Below are 20115 nucleotides of genomic sequence, written 5' to 3' on the forward strand. Positions count from 1 at the left end.
TTCCTACTGGGTGTAGAGAGTCCCTGTAGGCACGGACCCGGTGTCCGGTATATATATATATCGGGGTGAGCTTACTATGCTCCTCTGCCCCCTAAGTTCCACTCTCTCTTTCTCCTCGCCGTCGACCACACTCGGGGCCCTCACTACTTGGCAACTGGCGTGCTGCGTCTTCACCGCTCTCTGAGCGTCGGCACGCTCTCAGCTCACTCAGAGCTGTGCTCCTGTCTGGACACTCACAGACTGAACTGGACTAGACCAAGACTCTGACTGAGCTGCCTGGCTCCACCTTCCCTTTATATATCCCTAACGGGCTCCCTCTGCTGGTCTGAGGAGGAAGGTGGAGGTGTATGAATGTAGTGAGGGCCTCTTGTGGAGAAGTCCGTCCATGCACCCTTCTGGGTTCTGTGGCACCAATGCGCAGCAGGGGCGCCACATTCCCCCCTAGTAAAACTCAGTACTCCTGGACTGAAGCATTTTTCAAAACAGATTAACAATAACTCTTCCCTTTATGGGAGGCACATCTCTTGAACACTACAGGTGTTAAAACATAATAAATATATACAAGTATAGAGCGTCCTCAGAGTCTTACAAGTTAATGGTGTCCATCTCACTGGTGAAAGAACATGAGGCACATGAGGGACCCGCCTGAAAACCCTCAACGTAGGCCCTGGGCGTGGCTACAGGGCATAGGTGATCCAGGTGCTGGACCACGTCTTCCGCCACGCCAAACGGGTTTTTGTTCAGTGGTCACTGGAAAAGGCACTCCAGGGAGTGCAACTACATACATAAGAGTTTTTGGGCTGCTCACAGTCCTCAGCTACCGAGTCCTTTATATATACCCTTACGGGTAATGTTCATATAAATTGTCCATTGTAAGACAAAACACATTAATAATTAAATACATGAAAATTACATAAGAACAACATACCCAGGTGCAACTATTTATACTATCAGAGTTTTCCTTTCTATTCTCTATATCTGACACGGGTCTGACCTTGCGTGCTGCGTGTCGACCTACGTAGTACTGGGATGCGTGTGGTACTGGTGTTTGTACTACCTCCCATTCTGTCAGTTCTAAGTGTGGAGGGACTGCAAGACTGACTTGACCGCTCTACGGGACTGGCAAAGTGTACCATTGGCTGGGCCTTCTTGCTCTGCTCCAACCGGGGATCCTTCTTCCCGGGATTCTTGCTGAGCAGGCTCTTCTGGGGTACTTACAGGTTCTACTTGCTGTGGAGGGTCTTCTGGTTGTTGGATATAGGGGATCACAGGTATTATTACTGCTCCATCCAATTGAGGCCAATCTGCCGGGAAATCTCCTAATTCAGTATGTATCACTGCTTCTTTAGGCTCCTCCGGTACGATGAGAGGCACTTCTTCCTGGGGCTTTAGCAGACCTGGACACAACTTCAGATGGTCTCTAGATACTGTTGCAGTCGTTCTTCCTCCGTCCTTGGTAATTAAACATGTCTTCCTGTTATCAAATCTTGAATTTAACACAGTGTAGGGTTCCCTCTCCCACTGGTTATCAAGTTTGTGGCTTCTTCTTTTTCTCTTTAGCACGACTTCTCCAGGTGCTAAGGGTTCTGCTGGCACACTCTTGTTGTACTGTGCTTCCTGCTTGTCTCTTACCCTATTCAGACTGTCTTCAACACAGGCTTGTACTCTCCTGTACTGTTCCTGTCGCGTCGTGTCCCAGTCCTCAGTGGACATAACTGCTTCAGGTTCTACTACACCAAGCTCCAGGTCCATGGGCAACTTTCCGGGTGTTACTCGCATGAGATATGCTGGAGTACAATTAGTGGAACTCACAGGTATGTGGTTGTACAAATCTACCAGGTCAGGTAGCTTGTCGGGCCACTGGTTTCTTTCCTCTAGCGGTAAGGTCTTCAACAGGTCGATGACGATGTTATTCATCTTTTCACATAACCCATTGGTTTGGGGGTGGTACGGTGTAGTCCAGATCTTCTTACACCCGTACAGATGGCAGAACTCCTTGAACAATTCGGCTTCAAAGGCAGGGCCTTGGTCTGTCAGCACCTGCTCCGGGTATCCATGGGGCCTGCAGAAGTACGCCTGAAACGTCTTCGCCGCAGTTTCTGCCGTCAGATCCTTGACGGGGGCGACCACCAGGAACTGGGAGTAGTGATCCACCATGGTCAGGGCATAGGAATATCCTGACCTGCTGGGTGACAGCTTGACATGATCCAGGGCCACGATCTCCAAGGGTCGAGTAGTCTTGATGGGTTGCAGGGGTGCCTTCTGGCTTCTGTAGTCTTTTCTTCTGAGGCTACAGGGTCCACAATCCCGGCACCATCTCTCTATGGAACTGCGCATTCCAACCCAGTAAAACCGACCTTTCAGCAGGGTTTCTAGCTTCTTCCAGCCAAAGTGCCCTGCTTGATCGTGGTAGGCCTCCAACACCATCTGGATGTCCGTCCTGGGCACTACGATCTGCCATATCATCTCATGGGTCCTCGGGTTGACGTACCTTCGGCATAGCTTCTCTCTATAGATAAACAGCCAGCTTCCCTCATTCCACAGTTGCTTGGCTTGTGGAGACGCGTCCTTCTCCAGGGAGGAACCTTCCTGGGTTATCAGTTCTTTAATACGACTGACAACCGGGTCGCTGTCCTGGGTCTCCTTCCAGCTGTGGTGAGGCAAAGGGTTTAACGTCCTACCGCGATGCCTCCTGGAGGCTCGTTGCTCATGGGCCATTCCATTACGGTGGAAGGCAGGTAGCTCAATCTCCTCCAGGTCATTCACTTCTTCTTCAGTGTCCGACTGGTGAGGCATCCTGGACAGGGCATCGGCATTCTTGCGGCCTGCCCGGTACTTAATGGTGAAATGGTAGTTTGACAGCCGAGCCATCCATCGTTGTTCCATGGCTCCTAGCTTGGCTGTTTCCAGATGAGTCAAGGGGTTATTATCAGTGAAGGCAGTGAACTTACTGGAGGCTAGGTAGTGCTTGAACCGCTCGGTGATGGCCCAGACCAGGGCCAGGAGCTTCAACTTGAAGCTGCTATAGTTCTCGGAGTTCCTCTCGGTTGGGCGGAGCTTCCTGCTTGCAAAGGCTATCACATTCTCTCAGCCATTCTGCTTCTGACTTAACACAGCTCCTAATCCCTCGTTGCAGGCATCAGTGTACCGCAGGAACGGTTGGCTGTAGTCAGGGTAAGCTAGGATCTCTTCACCGGTCAGGATCCCCTTAATCACCTCAAAGGATTCAGCTTGCTCCTTACCCCACTGGAACGGGGGGTTTCTGCCTCTCCCGGACTGTCCTACCAGGAGATCTTGTAAAGGCGCCGCTTTCTGGGTATAGTCCTTCACAAACCTCCGGTAATACCCGACTAGTCCTAGGAACTGACGTACCTCCTTGAGGCTCTTCGGCTCTGGCCATTTCTGGATGGCAGTGACCTTCTCTGGGTCCGGTGCTACTCCTTCTGGACTGACGATGTGCCCCAGGTACTGTACCTTTCGCTTGAGCAGGTGGCACTTGGAGGGCTTCAGCTTCCTCCCATACCGGGACAGCGACTCAAATACCTCTGCCAGGTGCTTCAAATGGTCCTCGTACGTTTTGGAGTACACTATCACGTCATCCAGGTATAGCAGTACAGTCTCGAAGTTGCGGTGTCCCAGGCAGCACTATATCAATCTCTGGAACGTTCCGGAGGCGTTGCAGAGTCCGAACGGCATACTGTTGAACTCGCAGAGTCCCATCGGGGTAGTGAAGGCCGTCTTCTCCCGATCCTCCTCAGCAACAGCTACTTGCCAGTACCCACTAGTGAGGTCAAGGGTGAAGAAGTAATTTGCAGACTTTAATGCAGCCAGGGATTCCTCTATACGGGGCAAAGGGTATGCATCTTTGTGTGGTATGCGATTTACCTGTCTGTAATCTACACACATTCTCATGCTTCCGTCCTTTTTCCTGACTAGGACCAGGGGAGCTGCCCAGGGACTACAGCTATCCCTCACTACCCCTGCCTTATTCATGTTGTGCAACATCTCCTTCGCCTTCTGGTAGTGTGCTGGTGGTATGGGCCTGTAACGTTCTTTGATGGGTGGATGGTCACCTGTGGGTATATGGTGTTGTACCCCTTTAATCCTCCCAAAGTCAAGTTGGTGTTTACTGAATACCTGCTCATATTCCTGAACCACCCTGTGTACACCCTGCTTCTGATGGGCAGGAGTGGTGTCTGTCCCAACATGGAGCTGTTGACACCAATCCTCCACCTGGGTTCCCGGGTCATTATCCTCCACTTCGTCTGGTGAAGCTAAGGACTCCGCCGTGTGTATGGAGTTGTTATCTACTGTGTACAGTTTGGCAACAGTGGCGTAGCATGGTAATCTAATCTCGTCCTCCCCATAGTTTAGGAGGCGTACGGGCACCCTCCCATTGCATACATCCACCACCCCTCTGGCAGTCAAGAGTGTAGGTCTATGCTCCGAGCTAATGGGCTCTACTACCGCCTGGTAGCTCCGTCCTTTGAGACGTATTGCTGTTCTACACCAAATCAGCATCTCACTCATCGGGGGAATCACAATGGGTATCGGGTCTGTCACCCGTACATTACTAATTTCACCACTTGATAGCTTTACCTGTTGCTGGTACATAAGGGCTCGGATCTTTTTCTGGAGCACCCTCCTCTGCCCTGGTCTGGCGGTGTCAGCCATCTGTTGGAGCAAGAACAACACTTCTCCCAAACAGTTACTAACAATATTTGTGCCAAATACCATATACAAGTCTGTATCATCAGGATTAGTCTCTACTACAATTAGTCCCTGGTCCTTCAGTTCCACTCTTCACACCTTTACTGCCACATCCTTAACCCCGACTAGGTTAAGGGGGAGGCCATTAGAGGCATACACGGAAAGGTTTGGAGCTGGCGGGCGAAGTTCGTCTATGGACCAGAACCTTTTGTAGAGGACATCAGGCATGATGGTTACCTGAGATCCTGTGTCCAGCAGGGCAGGTGTCGCGATGCCGCCCAGCACAATGGACAGGAAAGGTCTTCCTCCCACGAACCGGCGGTACCAGTTTGATGGGCCTGGTTGGTCTACTCCTGGGTGTTGGCCCTCGGCCCCAGGGTTTCCTCGTTTAAAGGGCAGGTCCACGTGGTGTGGCCTGCTTTCTGGCAGCGATAGCAGATGAACTCTTCTGGAGGGCGACGTTGGTCGTGGGTCCTCCCACGGGGTGGCGTTGTCCTCCTACGGGGTGACGTTGTCCTCCTTCTTCTCATCCAGGGGACATCCTCAGAGCTATCGGCTAGCAGGATCCTTCCTTCCGGCTCAGGGTCCGTCTGTAGCTGCAGGGTGCTCATGACAGTGGCCAGGGTTTTACTTAGGCTGTCCAGCTCGCTAGGGGGCACTGTTTGCATCCTTGTTTCGGCCGTTAGTGAAGGAGCGGTGGGTGCTGCAGGCACTGGGGTGGCCCCACCCTGGTAACGCTGGATAGCAGTGTCTGTGGTTTCCAGGGGCTGCAGGTCCTTTATAGCCATGTCCTTAAGGGTGTCAAGGGTGGCATCTGCATGGTCTAAGGCCCACCACCATACAGTTCTGCTCTCCTCCTGGGACTTCAACCCCCGGATGAACTGTTCCATCAGCATTTTATTTTCCTCATGGATGCTGGCTGGATCAACCTGTTTCAGGGCCCGCAGGGCCTGCTTTAAGCGCCAGGCATAGTCCCGGATACTGTCCTCGGGTTTCTGGACACACTGGTAGAACCTCATCCGGAGATCTGTCTCAGTGCGGTTTTCAAACGCGGTTTGCAATCTTTTAAAGATGATGGACACTGATTCTTGGTCTGCGGCTGGCCAGGTTTCAACTTCTCGCTCAGCGGCACCAGACAATTGTCCTAACACTACAGCGGCTCTCTGCTTGCCAGTCATGGAATACATATCCAGTATGCCGCATATTTTCCTCTTGAATCCGGACAGTGTGTCCGGTTTTCCATTATACTGGGGGAACCACTTTGCTCCAGGGATATACGGCAGGGCCATAGGGATCAACGGAGTTACGACCCCTGCTGGTGGAGCAGCCGCTCCGGCCTGTGCGGCACCGGGCGCAGATTGGGCATCAGGAGCGTTAACCGGTGCTCCGGCGGCTTGCTGGTCGTCACCGATTGTTGTGCCCCCCTAGTGAACCGGAGCCTACCTTCTTCAACAGGTAGGCCGCAGCTCCGTGGGCGACGGTCTTCTTCCAGGACCTTGCGTCACTTGCGTCTGACGTCAGAGCATCCTCTGGCTCCTTCCAGGACCTGACGCTTCCTGGTTCGACGTCAGGGGCGGAGCGTGTCCTCAACTTCGCGCGCTTCTAGCGGTTATGCCTCCCAGGTTCCCGCGGTTACGCCCTTCTTCTTTCTGCTCTGCAGCGCGATAATGGCGGCGTTCCTCACCGCAGTTTAACACACAGTTCAGTTCAATAAAGGCGCACAGTACCCGATGGCAGCGGGCACGCAATCCTGTTCGTGACACCAAAAGCTGACTCGCGCCCCCAGGGCCGTGGGGTACTCGGCAGCCGGGCCTCTTGTTGCCGGGAGTTATCACGGTGGCTGGCCCGGTCCGTGACCCAGGACGGTCAGTGAAATGGGGAAACTTCTATTGTTTGGGGTTTTTGGAATTATTCGTGACGCCACCTGTGGTGTCTGGTGAGGATCACCAGCGCTGCAACAGTCCTCTGAGGCAGATGTTAGGGCTGCAAATGATGGGACAGCTCCCCACAGGTGGAGCAGGCCTCAGGGCAGTGTAGATGATGTACTGGATGGTGGTTCAGGGGAGAGATGGCAGGTCGGTCCCGGAGGAAGGATGGACACTCACACAGGGGTAAGCTTCAGTACCTTTACTGGTGATACTGCAGGCACGGTCCAGGGTACTCCAGGTGAAGGGCACACTTCTGGACTCTCCCCAGTGAGCGGGTATAGGGCCTCCTGATCCCTTGCTTTACTCTCTAAGCTTCTGGCCTGCCTGGAGCTAGGCCTAGCTTGGTTACTGTCTCTCTCTGCACCTGCTGACCTGGTGGTAGGGCCTTCTCTTTGGAGATCACTCTCCCTGGACGCTGGGACCTCTGTGACTCCTGGCTCTGGTACTACAATCAGCATTAGGTGGACCTGGGACTTGTAGTTCTCCAGGGGTTCCGGTGGTTCCTACTGGGTGTAGAGAGTCCCTGTAGGCACGGGCCCGGTGTCCGGTATATATATATCGGAGTAAGCTTACTATGCTCCTCTGCCCCCTAAGTTCCACTCTCTCTTTCTCCTCGCCGTCGACCACACTCGGGGCCCTCACTACTTGGCAGCTGGCGTGCTGCTTCTTCACTGCTCTCTGAGCGTCGACACGCTCTCAGCTCACTCAGAGCTGAGTTACTGTCTGGACACTCACAGACTGAACTGGACTAGACCAAGATTCTGACTGAGCTGCCTGGCTCCATCTTCCCTTTATATATCCCTAACGGGCTCCCTCTGCTGGTCTGAGGTGGAAGGTGGAGGTGTATGAATGTAGTGAGGGCCTTGTGACAGTGTCACTGGTTTTATATGTGAGGGGAGGTATGTGTCACTCAGAATGCTCTCCTGTGTGAACTAAGACCTACTTTATTTTTCTGCCAGCGTGTTATATGCTGGTAGGTTTACTCTGTTAAAGGGTGTGCGGTTTTATGGGAATGGCAAAGAGGGCGGGACGCCATTCCCCCTACCTCCCCTCAGGGTGTGGCTGAGCAATGTGTAAAAGCTCAGTCCTTTTTTTTTTCCCTGGAGTGTGGTCTGGAGAGGGAAGTCTCCAGACAGTATTGTGGAAGCTGCAGAGCTTGTTACCTGTACAGTTTATGCTATCGAGAGCGGGTGGAACCCGCTCACCTATGGACTGAGCTATACTTTGTTTTGTTTTCCCGTTTAACACAGTGGGGTCTTGTTTATTTTTCCTGTGGAACCCTGCATGAGTTTATGCCAGATAATAAACCAGCAGAAAGGTAACCTGAGAACGTGGGTCCTGAGTCTGCCTCCGGGAGAGCCGAGTGAGTCGTCTTGCCACAGTTGGTGTGAGAGTGCGTGCAGGATTCCAGGAACACGTGTACCTGCCACAAAGACCGGTGGATGTCCTGGGTGAAGGCTGCCAGACAGCCAGAGAAGTCCAGCAGCATGGAGAAGCTCATTAAGCACCTGGTCCAGAGCCAACAGAGCATGCAGCAGCAACACCTACAGAGCCAGCAGAGTGTGCAGCAGGCCCAGCAGAGCATGCAGCAGCAGCACCAGGAGACGACCAAACTGTTGCTTCAGCAAATCCAGTTGCAGCAAAAGTCGCAGCAGCAGCACCAGCAGGAGGCGCAACAGCAGATACAGCTTTTGGTGGACGCCATCCAGAGCAGGGCGGCCGCCCCACCCCCAGGGCCGACTGATGATTCTCACGTCAGGAAGGCGGTAAGGTGGGCCATGCAGAAGATGACCCCTGGGGATGATGTAGAAGCATTTCTGACTGTTTTTGAGAGGGTGGCTGATCGGGAGAGACTTCCACCAACACAGTGGGCAGAGGTTCTGGCGCCATATTTATCGGGTGAACCCCAGAAGGCGTATTTTGACTTGGCGCTGTGAGATGCTAAGGAGTATCCCAAACTAAAGACAGAGATCTTAGCACGTCTGGGAGTAAATATGGCGGTGAGAGCCCAACGAGTTCATCACTGGGCGTATGCTAGTGACAAACCCCTTCGCTCGCAGATGTTTGACCTCCTGCATCTTGTTCAGAAGTGGCTAAAACCGGAATCCTCCACTCTGGCCCAGATGGTTGAGCGGGTGGTGATTGACAGATTCATGCATTCCCTTCCCAAGCCAGTACAGACCTGGGTTGCCCAGGGTGATCCCCAGAACGCAGATGACTTTATCATCCTGGTAGAGAGATACCAGGTAGTTGAGAGATCTCTTGGGAAACCGGATGCAGTTACTTCTCCCTACTGGGATACCCAAAAGGGGGTGGGTTCAGCACGGAAGGGGTCTAGAGCCACCACTGGGGGATGTCCCACTCCCAGTGAAGGTGCCGTTAGAATGGTTGGTAAAGATATAGTTTGTTGGCGGTGTCACCATCCTGGACATGTAGTCGCCAGGTGTCAAATATCCCCTGAGCCCATGGACTGCAGCCTAGGCAGACGGGTCTCCTATTATGCCTATCCAGCCTGTAGCGTGGACTGTCGACCCGGCGAATGGCCGCAAGCGTGTGCAGTGTCCATTGATGGAGTAAAAGTGCTTGGGCTGTTGGACTTCGGGAGTCTGGTGACCTTGATCAGAGCAACCCTTCCCCACCAGTTGATCCCTTCCAAAACCCTGGGTGTTCGGTGCATCCATGGTGACGCCAAGGACTATCCCGTGGCCATAGTGACAGTGGGGACAGACTGTGATGCCCAGTCCCATGAAGTCGGGGTAGTGAAGGACCTGATACACCCCGTCATATTGGGCCGTGATTTTTCCTTATTCTGGGACTTATGGGGGAAGGGAACTGGACTAAGTAGCATGGGGAAAAGCCAGGTCCTTGAAGAAGAACCCCCGACGAAGTCTCAGATGGAGGAGTTCCCACTGTGCGTCCTTGTCGGTGACGAGGGTGAGACGGTGACCGAGGAGGCCGACCTCCCTGCGTTAGATATGTCCAGAGAGAACTTTGGAACTGCTCAAGTTCGAGACCTGACCTTAAAAGGGGCGTTCGACCAGGTTACTGTATGTAATGGGGTTGCCCAAGAGCCAGGGGCCGACACCAGATTCCCCCACTTTGCAGTGACTTTGCAGTGCAGGAGGAGTTGCTATATCAGGTGGCCAAACTGAGGGGCGGTGAGATCGTGGAACAGCTATTAGTGCCGGGGCCATACAGACGGCGGGTGCTAGATATGGCCCATTCACATGTTCTGGGGGGACACCGAGGGGTCGAGAAAACTCAGGAGAGGATACTGAGAAGGTTTTATTGGCCAGGGTGTTATCGAAAAGTTCAAAACTATTGTAGGTTCTGCCCCACCTGCCAAATAACCGCTCCCTCCTCCCACTTCTGTAGCCCCTTAGTCCCACTACCTGTGATAGAGGTTCCCTTTGAGAGGATTGCCATGGACCTCGTGGGCCTCTTAGTTAAATCAGCTCGGGGCCACCAATATATCCTTGTCATCATGGACTATGCGATCCGATATCCTGAAGCGGTTCCACTAAGGAACTCGTCCAGTAAAAGTATAGCCCGAGAGCTGGTCCATATTTTTGCTCGGACAGGTCTGCCAAAAGAGATTCTGACAGACCAAGGAACCCCCTTCATGAGCAAGGTGATGAAGGAGCTTTGCAGAGTCCTTCAGATAACTCAGCTTCAGACCTAAGTTTATCATCCACAGACGGACGGCCTAGTGGAACGCTTCAACAAGACCTTAAAGGCGATGCTCAAGAAGGTCGTGGAAAAGGATGGGCGAGACTGGGACTACCTGTTCCCATTTCTGCTTTTCTCGGTCAGAGAAGTTCCTCAAGCCTCCACTGGCTTCTCTCCATTTGAGCTCCTATATGGGCGGCATTCCAAGAGGTCTCCTAGACATCGCCAAGGAAACTTGGGAAGCTGAAGTCACGCCACACCGGAGTATCATCGAACATGTCGCCTAGTTACAGGAGAGAATGTCAAAGGTGATGCCCATCGTGAAGGAACATCTCCTTCAGGCGCAGGAAGCCCAGGTGAGGGTCTATAACCGGTCGGCGAGACTAAGACAGTTCCAGCCCGGGGACCGTGTTTTGGTGCTGATCCCTACCGTCGAGAGCAAGTTCCTCGCCAAATGGCAAGGTCCATACGAGGTGGTGGAGAAAGTCAGCGAGGTTAATTATAAAGTCCACCAGCCTGGCCGAAGAAAGCTGCATCAAATATATCATGTAAATTTGCTCAAGCCGTGGCAGGACTGTGAACCTGTGGAAACTCCTTGCCTGGGAGCCGCACCAGAAGGCAAGGTGGAGGAGGTCACTATTGCAGAGACTCTATCACCGGCCCAGAAGCAACAGTGTCGAGAATCACTACAGCGGAATCGGGAGCTGTTCTCAGAGTTGCCGGGGCATACTCAAGTGGTAGAGCATGACGTGCTGACAGAGCCGCAGGTACGAGTGAATCTGAAGCCGTATCGGATTCCGGAAGCACGCCGGGAGGTGATCTCGGCTGAGGTAAAGAGGATGTTAGACCTCGGGGTAATAGAGGAGTCAAAGAGTGGGTCGTCGAGCCCAATCGTCCTCGTGCCGAAACCCAATGGAGAGTGGAGGTTTTGTAATGACTACCGCCGGCTGAATGAGGTATCCAAGTGTGACGCGTACCCGATGCCCCGCGTCGATGAACTCATCGAAAGGCTTGGACCAGCGCGATACATCACCACTTTCGACCTGACGAAAGGCTACTGGCAGATCCCCATGTCCCAGATGGCTAAGGAGAAGTCGGCTTTCTCAACACCTGATGGGTGTTTTCAATACAAGCAGATGCCATTCGGACTACAGGGGGCCCCAGCCACGTTCCAGAGGGCTATGGATCGGATCCTAGCCCCACATAAGAAGTATGCCGCGGCCTACCTCGACGACATTGTGGTCTTTAGCCCAGACTGGGCTAGTCACCTACCTAAACTACAGGCCATTCTGGAGGCGCTAAGGAAGTCAGGATTTACCATAAATCCGAGAAAGTGTGCCATCGGAAAAGAGGAGGCCAAGTACCTGGGCTATGTTGTTGGGAGAGGCGAAATAAAGCCGCAAATCAAGAAAGTGGAGGCAATTCAAACCTGGCCGCAACCGCTCTCGAAGAAGCAGGTGAGAGCATTCCTGGGAATGGTGGGACACTACCGGCGGTTTATCCCGAATTTCGCCATGATTGCCGCGCCACTAACGGATCTTCTAAAAGGCACCAAATCAACCATGGTGAAATGGACGGAAGAAACGGAGACCGCGTTTCAACAGTTGAAACGCGACCGGTACTGGTCGCGCCAGACTTCAAGAAAGAATTTGTGGTCCAGACAGATGCTTCAGAGGTTGGTCTAGGAGCCGTACTCTCCCAAGAGATAAATGGGGAAGAACATCCCATTCTCTATCTAAGCCGAAAGCTGTCCTCCTGCGAGAAGAACTACGCCATAGTAGAGAAAGAGTGTTTAGCCATAAAATGGGCCGTAGATACACTGAAATATTACCTACTAGGCCGGAAGTTTAAATAAGTATCAGACCATGCCCCGTTGAGATGGTTGAGGGAGAAGAGGGGTAAAAATGCCAGGGTAACTAGATGGTTCCTAGAGCTTTAAGATTTTAACTTTCACGTGGAGCATAGGCCCGGGAGGTTACATGGGAATGCAGATGCCCTCTCTAGGATTCCCTGCCTGGTGCCAGAAGGTGCCCAAACCCCCGGCTTTGGGCAGAGGGGGGGAATATGTGACAGTGTCACTGGTTTTATATGTGAGGGGAGGTATGTGTCACTCAGGATGCTCTCCTGTGTGAACTAAGACCTACTTTATTTTTCTGCCAGCGTGTTATATGCTGGTAGGTTTACTCTGTTAAAGGGTGTGCAGTTTTATGGGAATGGCAAAGAGGGCGGGACGCCATTCCCCCTACCTCCCCTCAGGGTGTGACTGAGCAATGTGTAAAAGCTCAGTCCTTTTTTTTTCTCTGGAGTGTGGTCTGGAGAGGCAAGTCTCTAGACAGTATTGTGAAAGCTGCAGAGCTTGTTACCTGTGCATTTTATGCTATAGAGCGCGGCGGAACCCTCTCTCCTATGGACTGAGCTATACTTTGTTTTGTTTTCCCGTTTAACCCAGAGGGGTCTTGTTTCTTTTTCCTGTGGAACCCTGCATGAGTTTATGCCAGATAATAAACCAGCAGAAAGGTAACCTGAGAACGTGTGTCCTGAGTCTGCCTCCGGGAGAGCCGAGCGAGTCGTCTTGCCACAGCCTCTTGTGGAGAAGTCCGTCCATGCACCCTTCTGGGTTCTGTGGCACCAATGTGCAGCAGGGGCGCCACATAAATACCCAGCTTTCTAGAGCAGTGTGTGTGGGGTGGGTCTGGAGGTGAAATCTCTGGAGCTGTATCTTCATGTGAAGGAAAGTTAACCATTGTGTTGTTTGTTCCTGAAGCAGGTGGTTACCCGTAGAAACAAGGACTGTGCCATACGTATTGTTTTGTTTTTTCCTGTTAGGCCTGAAGGCCGTGTTTGTTTTGCTAACATTACCATGGTTTATGCAGTATTCTTAATAAACCAGCGGAAGATTTCAAGAGATAGTGTTCCTGTGTCTACCTCTATGTGCAGCTGAGTGAATCGATCTACCACAGTTGGTGTTAGAAGTGTGGGGAAGATCCCCAGGAAGCAAGTGTGACGACTGAGGGCAAACTGCAGGTCTTAGATGAAGGCGGCTGTAAGAATAGAATAGTGGTCAGACAAAATGGAGGAGCTGATAAAGCATGTGGTCCAAAGCCAGCACTTGCAGCAGCAACAGCCCCAGCAACCGCTCCTGACAGCGATTCGTAGCACGGCAGCAGCTCCGAGCTCCATTGTCAGCTGATGATTTCTCTGTCCAGAAGGCGGTAAGGAGAGCCTTGCAGAAAATGACCCCAGGTGACGACATAAGAGGCCTTTTTAACCGCTTTTGAAAGGGTCACTGATAGGGAGAAACTCCCGCCAGAGGAAGTCCTGGTGCCATACTTAACGGGGGAGCCACAAAAGGCCTACTATTATTTAGCTTTACAAGATGCCAAAAAATATGAAAAATTGAAAACAGAAATTTTGGCGCTCTTGGGGTTGACAATGTCTGTCAGGGCACAACGAGTCCACTGCTGTGCATATCACCGTGACAAACCACCTCGCTCCCAAATGTTTGATTTGCAGTACCTCGTTTAAAAGTGGCTACAGCCAGAGTCCTCTACACCAGCGCAGATGGTGGAGCGAGTTGTAATGGACTGGTTCGTGTACTCCCTTCCGAGCCCGATGCAAATTTGGGTTGCCCAGGGTGATACCCGGAACGCCGATGACTTGGTCGGACTGGTCGAGAAGTATCAGGGGGTCAAAGGGTCCTTGGGGAGGCAACCCACTCCATACAGGGGGTGGAGGTTAAAAAGAGGGTGGGGCATCCAAGGAGGCGGTGGAGGTCATGCCAAGGGCCTCATCGGGGGATGTAATTTTCTGCAGATGTCCTGGCCCAGGTCATATAGCTTCCTATTGTCCCCTGACCACCAAGCAAATGGACTGTAGCATGGGACGCCGGTGTTTATTCAACGCATTTCCAGCTTGCAGTGTGGACTGTCCACCTGGCAAGGGGCCCCAAGCTTGTCCTGTAAAAGTGAATGGCCTGCAAATGGCTGGACTACTAGACTCAGGGAGTTTGGTGACCCTCGTGAGGGCTACACCAGTTGATTCCTTGGAGGAAGGTTGGCTACTGCTGCATTCACGGGGATGCTAAAGACTATCCGGTGGCCAGAGTGGTCATTGAGACAGCCCGAGGTACTGAGTCCCGTGAGGTCGGAGTGGTCCCGGATTTGTTGCACCCAATTATCATAGGCCGGGACTTTGTGTTGTTTTGGGACTTGTGGGGGAGGGGCGAAGACTTCAATTGCTTGGGTAAGAAACGGGTTGGTCTTAAAAAAGTCTCACCAACCCCAGAGTCTGACAGGTTTACCTTCTGTGTAATGGGAGAAGAAGAGAAAGTAGTATCCCTTGAGGCAGGCATTCCTGAGATAGCGGTGACCAGAGAAAATTTGGGGCTCACCGAACATAGGGACCTATCTCTAAAAGAAGCATTCAATAAGGTAACCGTCATAAACAGCATAGCACAGGAGTCGGGGGCTGAAACCAGGTTTCACTATTTCATGTTCAATGTGGACTTATTGTACCGGGTTACTAAGGTGAGGGAGAAGATAGTGCAGCAATTGTTGGTACCCATTCACATGTCTTAGGTGGCCATCTGGGGGTGGACAAAACTCAAGAATGGGTCATGCCCAGATGTCACCGGGAAATCCTAAGACATTGCAAGTCCTATCCCAACTGCCAGTTACCCCCTACCCCTTCTCACTTCCAAAATCCTCTCATGCCGATATCCATCAAGGCAGGCAACAGAGGGACCTCGTTGAAACTCCATGTTTCTTGGGCAGGACAAGCCAGAAGGGGACACTGAGGATGTCACAGTGGCAGAGACACTGTCACCGGCCCAGAAACAACAGTGCCGAGAACTGCTTCAGTGGAACCGGGACCTGTTTTCAGAGTTGCCAAGATGTACGCAGATGAATGAACATGAAATCCTGACGGAACCACTTGTGCTGGTAAACCAACAGCCATATAGAATCCCTGAAGACTGCCACAAGGTGATTTTGAAGGAGGTGAGGAAAAAGTTGAACCTAGGCGTCATCGAGGAGTCAGAGTGGCGGGTCTAGCCCCATTGTCCTTGTGTGGAAGCCTGGGGGAGAGTCGCGTTTCTGCAACAACCACAGGGAACTAAATGTGGTGTCGAAATGTGATGCATATCCGATGTCCCGCATCGCTGATTTCATAGAGAAGCTAAGGTCAGCTAGATACATCACCATCCTGAACCTAACAAAAGGTTACTGGAAAATCCTTCTCTCTCAAAGTGCAAAGGAGAAGACTGCCTCTTCTAGACCTAACAGCTGATTACAGTATACCAGAATTCCGTTCGGGAAGCAAGGAGCCCCAGCTGATTTTCAGAGGGCCACAGACCGGATCTTAGCCCCTCACAAAAAATACGCTGCCTTTTGCCTCGGCAACATTGTGATATTCACCCCGGATTGGGGAAATCATCTGCAGAAGGTTGTGCTGGATGCACTGAAGAAGTGGGGGTTACTATAAACCCAAAGAAGTGTGCCATGGGAAAAAAAAGGGAAAATACTTGGGCTACATCGTCGGAAGAGGTGAAGTAAAGCCGGAAGTGAATAAGGTGGAGGTAATCCAAAATTGTCGCAAACCAGTCTCCAGTAAACAGATTCGAGCATTTCTAGGAATGATGGAATACTATCAGTGGTGTATCACTAATTTCGTCATGACAGCCGCACCCCTGACAGACCTTCTTGAGAGCACAAAGACGTCAATGGCCAAGTGGCCTGTTGAAGCAGAGATGGCATTCCAAGAGTTGAAACTCAAGGCTACAGGACTTCAACTTTTATGTGGAACACAGGCCTGGGGAGCTGCACGGCAATGCAGGTACCCTGTCAAGATTTCCCTGTTTGGTGACTAAAGGTCCAAAACCTGGAAAACAACGACTGTGTCATATGTTATGTTTTGTTTTTCCTGTTAGGTCAGAAGGTCGTGTTTGTTTTGCTAACATTGCCATGGTTTATGCAGTACACTTAATAAACCAGCGGAAGATTTAAAGAGACAGTGTTCCTGTGTCTACCGCTATGTGCAGCCGAGTGAACCGATATACCACAAGTTATATAATCAATATGGGAATTATAGCTCTTTAATATGTAGCTGTTTTTTTTTTAAAAAAAGGACCAAAAGTAATTGGACAATTATCTAAAAAGCTCTTTAATGGGCTCCATGGGCTATTCCCTCAGCAATCCATCATGAATTAAGCAGGTGAAAGGTGTGGCATTTGTATTTGGAAACTGTTGCTGTGAACACACAACATGCGGTCAAAGGAGTTCTCAATGGAAGAGAAACAAACCATCATTATGCTGAAAAAAAATAATAACTCTATTAGAGAGATAGCAGAAATGTTAATGTCTGTACAAAGAAAAAAAATCCGCACCTGTGCAACTGTTTAGCAAATCCCTTGGAACACAATCCAGATGAGAGACCAGAAAAACCACAATGTCCAATACGACCTGGTGCGTACCAATAGATGAGTGAATATCCAAAAAGAAAAAAGAGATAAAAAGGTAGCACTCATCGATCTTCTTTAAAAGCCAACAATTTATTAATCCATTAAAAAATGGTACAGGGGGAGAATGAAAGGAAACCTCCAGACGAGTTGAAGCGCAAGAAGGCGCGAAACGGCCGTCGTCTGGAGGTTTCCTTTCATTCTCCCCAGGTACCATTTTTTAATGGATTAATAAATTGTTAGCTTTTAATGAAGATCGGTGAGTGCTACCTTTTTATCTCTTTTTTCTTTTTAGCAGAAATGTTAGCAGTGGTCAAATCAACGGTTTGGTACATTCTGCAAAAAATAGAGCGCACTGGTGAGCTTTGGAATTCAACACGGACTAGACGACCACGGAAGCCAACAATGATGGATTATCGCAGAATCCTTTCCATGGTGAAGAAAAACCTCTTCCCAACATCCACCCAAGTAAAGAACACTCTCCAGGAAGTAGTTGTTTCAGTATCTAAGTCTACCATAAAGAGAAGACTTAATAAGAGCAAATACAGAGGGATCACCGCAAAGTGAAAACAATTAAGCAGCCTTAAAAGTAGAAAGACCAGATTAGACTTTGCCAAAAATCATCTTAAGAAGCCTGCCCAGTTCTGAAAAAACATTCACAGGACAGATGAAGCTAAGATCAACCTGTACCAGAATAATGGGAAGAAGAAAGTATGGAGAAAGCTTGGAACGGCTCATGATCCTAAGCACAGAACAGCCTCTGTAAATCATGGTGGAGACAGGGTGATAGCGCGGGCATGCATGGCTTAAATGGCGCTGGGTCACTAGTGTTATTGATGATGTGACTGAAGACAGAAGCAGTCGGATGAATTCTGAAGTGTACAGGGTGATACTTTCTGCTCAGATTCAACCAAATGCAGAAAGAGTGATTTGACGGCGCTTCACAGGACAGATGGACAATGACCCAAAACAAACTGTGAAAGTAATCAAGGAGTTTTTTAAGGCAAAGAAGTGGAATAGTCTGCAATGGCCGATAAATCACCAGATATCAACCCCATCGAGCAGCATTTCACCTGCTTAAGACAAAATGTAAGGCAGAAAGACACACAAACAAGTAACAACTGAAGTCAGCTGAAGTAAAGGAGTCAAAGCCTCACAAAGGAGGAAACCCAGTGTTTGGTGATGTCCATGGCTTCCAGACTTCAGGCATCATTGCTGCAAAGGATTCTCTACACAGTATTAAAATATTTTATTTATGATAAAGATAATTTGTCCAATTACTTTTGAGCTCCTGATATCAAGGGACTTTGTAGAGAAATGGTTGCAATTCCCAAGCGTTTTACAGGATGTTTTTGTTCAATCCATATAATTAAACCTGAAAGTCTATGCTTTGCTTCAATCGCATCTCAGTTGTTTCATTTAAAAAAAAAAAAAAAGGCCTGCAGAGGCCAAATCACCAAATTCTGTCACTGTCCAAGTATTTCTGGACTTAACTATATACACTGCTCAAAAAAATAAAGGGAACACTCAAATAACACATCCTAGATCTGAATGAATGAAATATTCTCATTGAATACTTTGTTCTGTACAAAGTTGAATGTGCTGACAACAAAATCACACAAAAATCATCAATGGAAATCAAATTTATTAACCAATGGAGGCCTGGATTTGGAGTCACCCCTAAAATTAAAGTGGAAAAACACACTATAGGCTGATCCAACTTTGATGTAATGTCCTTAAAACAAGTCAAAATGAGGCTCAGTATTGTGTGTGGCCTCCACGTGCCTGTATGACCTCCCTACAATGCCTGGTCATGCTCCTGATGAGGTTGCGGATGGTCTCCTGTGGGATCTCCTCCAAGACCTGGACTAAAGCATCCGCCAACTCCTGGACAGTCTGTGATGCAACGTGACATTGGTGGATGGAGCGAGACATGATGTCCCAGATGTGCTCAATCGGATTCAGGTCTGGGGAATGGGCAGACCAGTCCATAGCTTCAATGCCTTCATCTTGCAGGAACTGCTGACACACTCCAGCCACATGAGGTCTGGTATTGTCCTGCATTAGGAGGAACCTAGGGCCAACCGCACCAGCATATGGTCTCACAAGGGGTCTGAGGATCTCATCTCGGTACCTAATGGCAGTCAGGCTACTTCTGGCGAGCACATGGAGGGCTGTGAGGCCCTCTAAAGAAATGCCACCCCACACCATTACTGACCCACTGCCAAACTGGTCATGCTGAAGGATGTTGCAGGCAGCAGATCGCTCTCCACGGCGTCTCCAGACTCTGTCACGTCTGTCACATGTGCTCAGTGTGAACCTGCTTTCATCTGTGAAGAGCACAGGGCGCCAGTGGCGACTTTGCCAATCCTGGTGTTCTGTGGCAAATGCCAAGCGTCCTGCACGGTGTTGGGCTGTGAGCACAACCCCCATCTGTGGACGTCGGGCCCTCATACCACCTTTATGGAGTCGGTTTCTAACTGTTTGTGCAGACGCATGCACATTTGTGGCCTGCTGGAGGTCGTTTTGCAGGGCCCTTGCAGTTTTCCTCCTGTTCCTCCTTGCACAAAGGCGGAGGTAGCGGTCCTGCTGCTGGGTTGTTGCCCTGCTATGGCTCCCTCCACATCTCCTGGTATCTGCTCCATGCTCTGGACACTGTGCTGACAGACACAGCTACCTTTCTTGCCACAGCTCGCACTGATGTGCCATCCTGGATGAACTGCACTACCTGAGCAACTTCTGTGGGTTGTACTGTAGTCACCGCCTCATGCTACTGTACCTCTAGGGGTGAGAGCAATGACAAAATGAAAAAGTGACCAAAACAACTGCCAAAAAGGATGAGAACAGAGAAATGGTCTGTGGTCACAACCTGCAGAACCATTCCTTTATAGGGGGTATCTTGCTAATTGAACTATCATTTCTACCAGTTGTCTGTTCCATTTCCATAACAGCACGAGAAATTGATTCACAATCAGTGTTACTTCATAACTGGACAGGTAGATTTCACAGAAGTGTTATTGACTTGGAGTTACATTGTGTTGTTTAAGTAATTGCCACCATTGACTTGCATTGAATCTCTTAATATCCCCATCACTACATGTGCACATGCAGATATTAAGCGATTCAATGTGTGGATGGTACCCGGGTTTTTGAGAAGAGGAGACTCTCCTCCAGACCCGGGTACCATAGTACCTGTTAAAAAAAAGAATTTAAAATAAAAAATAAACATATACTTACCTTCCGATGGCCCCCGTTTTTTTCTCCGGTGCGTCCGGTCTTTTGTATGGCTTGCGGTGGTCTAAAAGGACCTGCGGTGACGTCATTTAGTCATGTGACAGGTCACGCGACCGGCAA

The sequence above is a fragment of the Phyllobates terribilis genome, unplaced genomic scaffold, assembly GCF_046119375.1.
Source record: "Phyllobates terribilis strain yellow unplaced genomic scaffold, ASM4611937v1 Scaffold_8__6_contigs__length_399053987, whole genome shotgun sequence".
NCBI lineage: Eukaryota > Metazoa > Chordata > Amphibia > Anura > Dendrobatidae > Phyllobates > Phyllobates terribilis.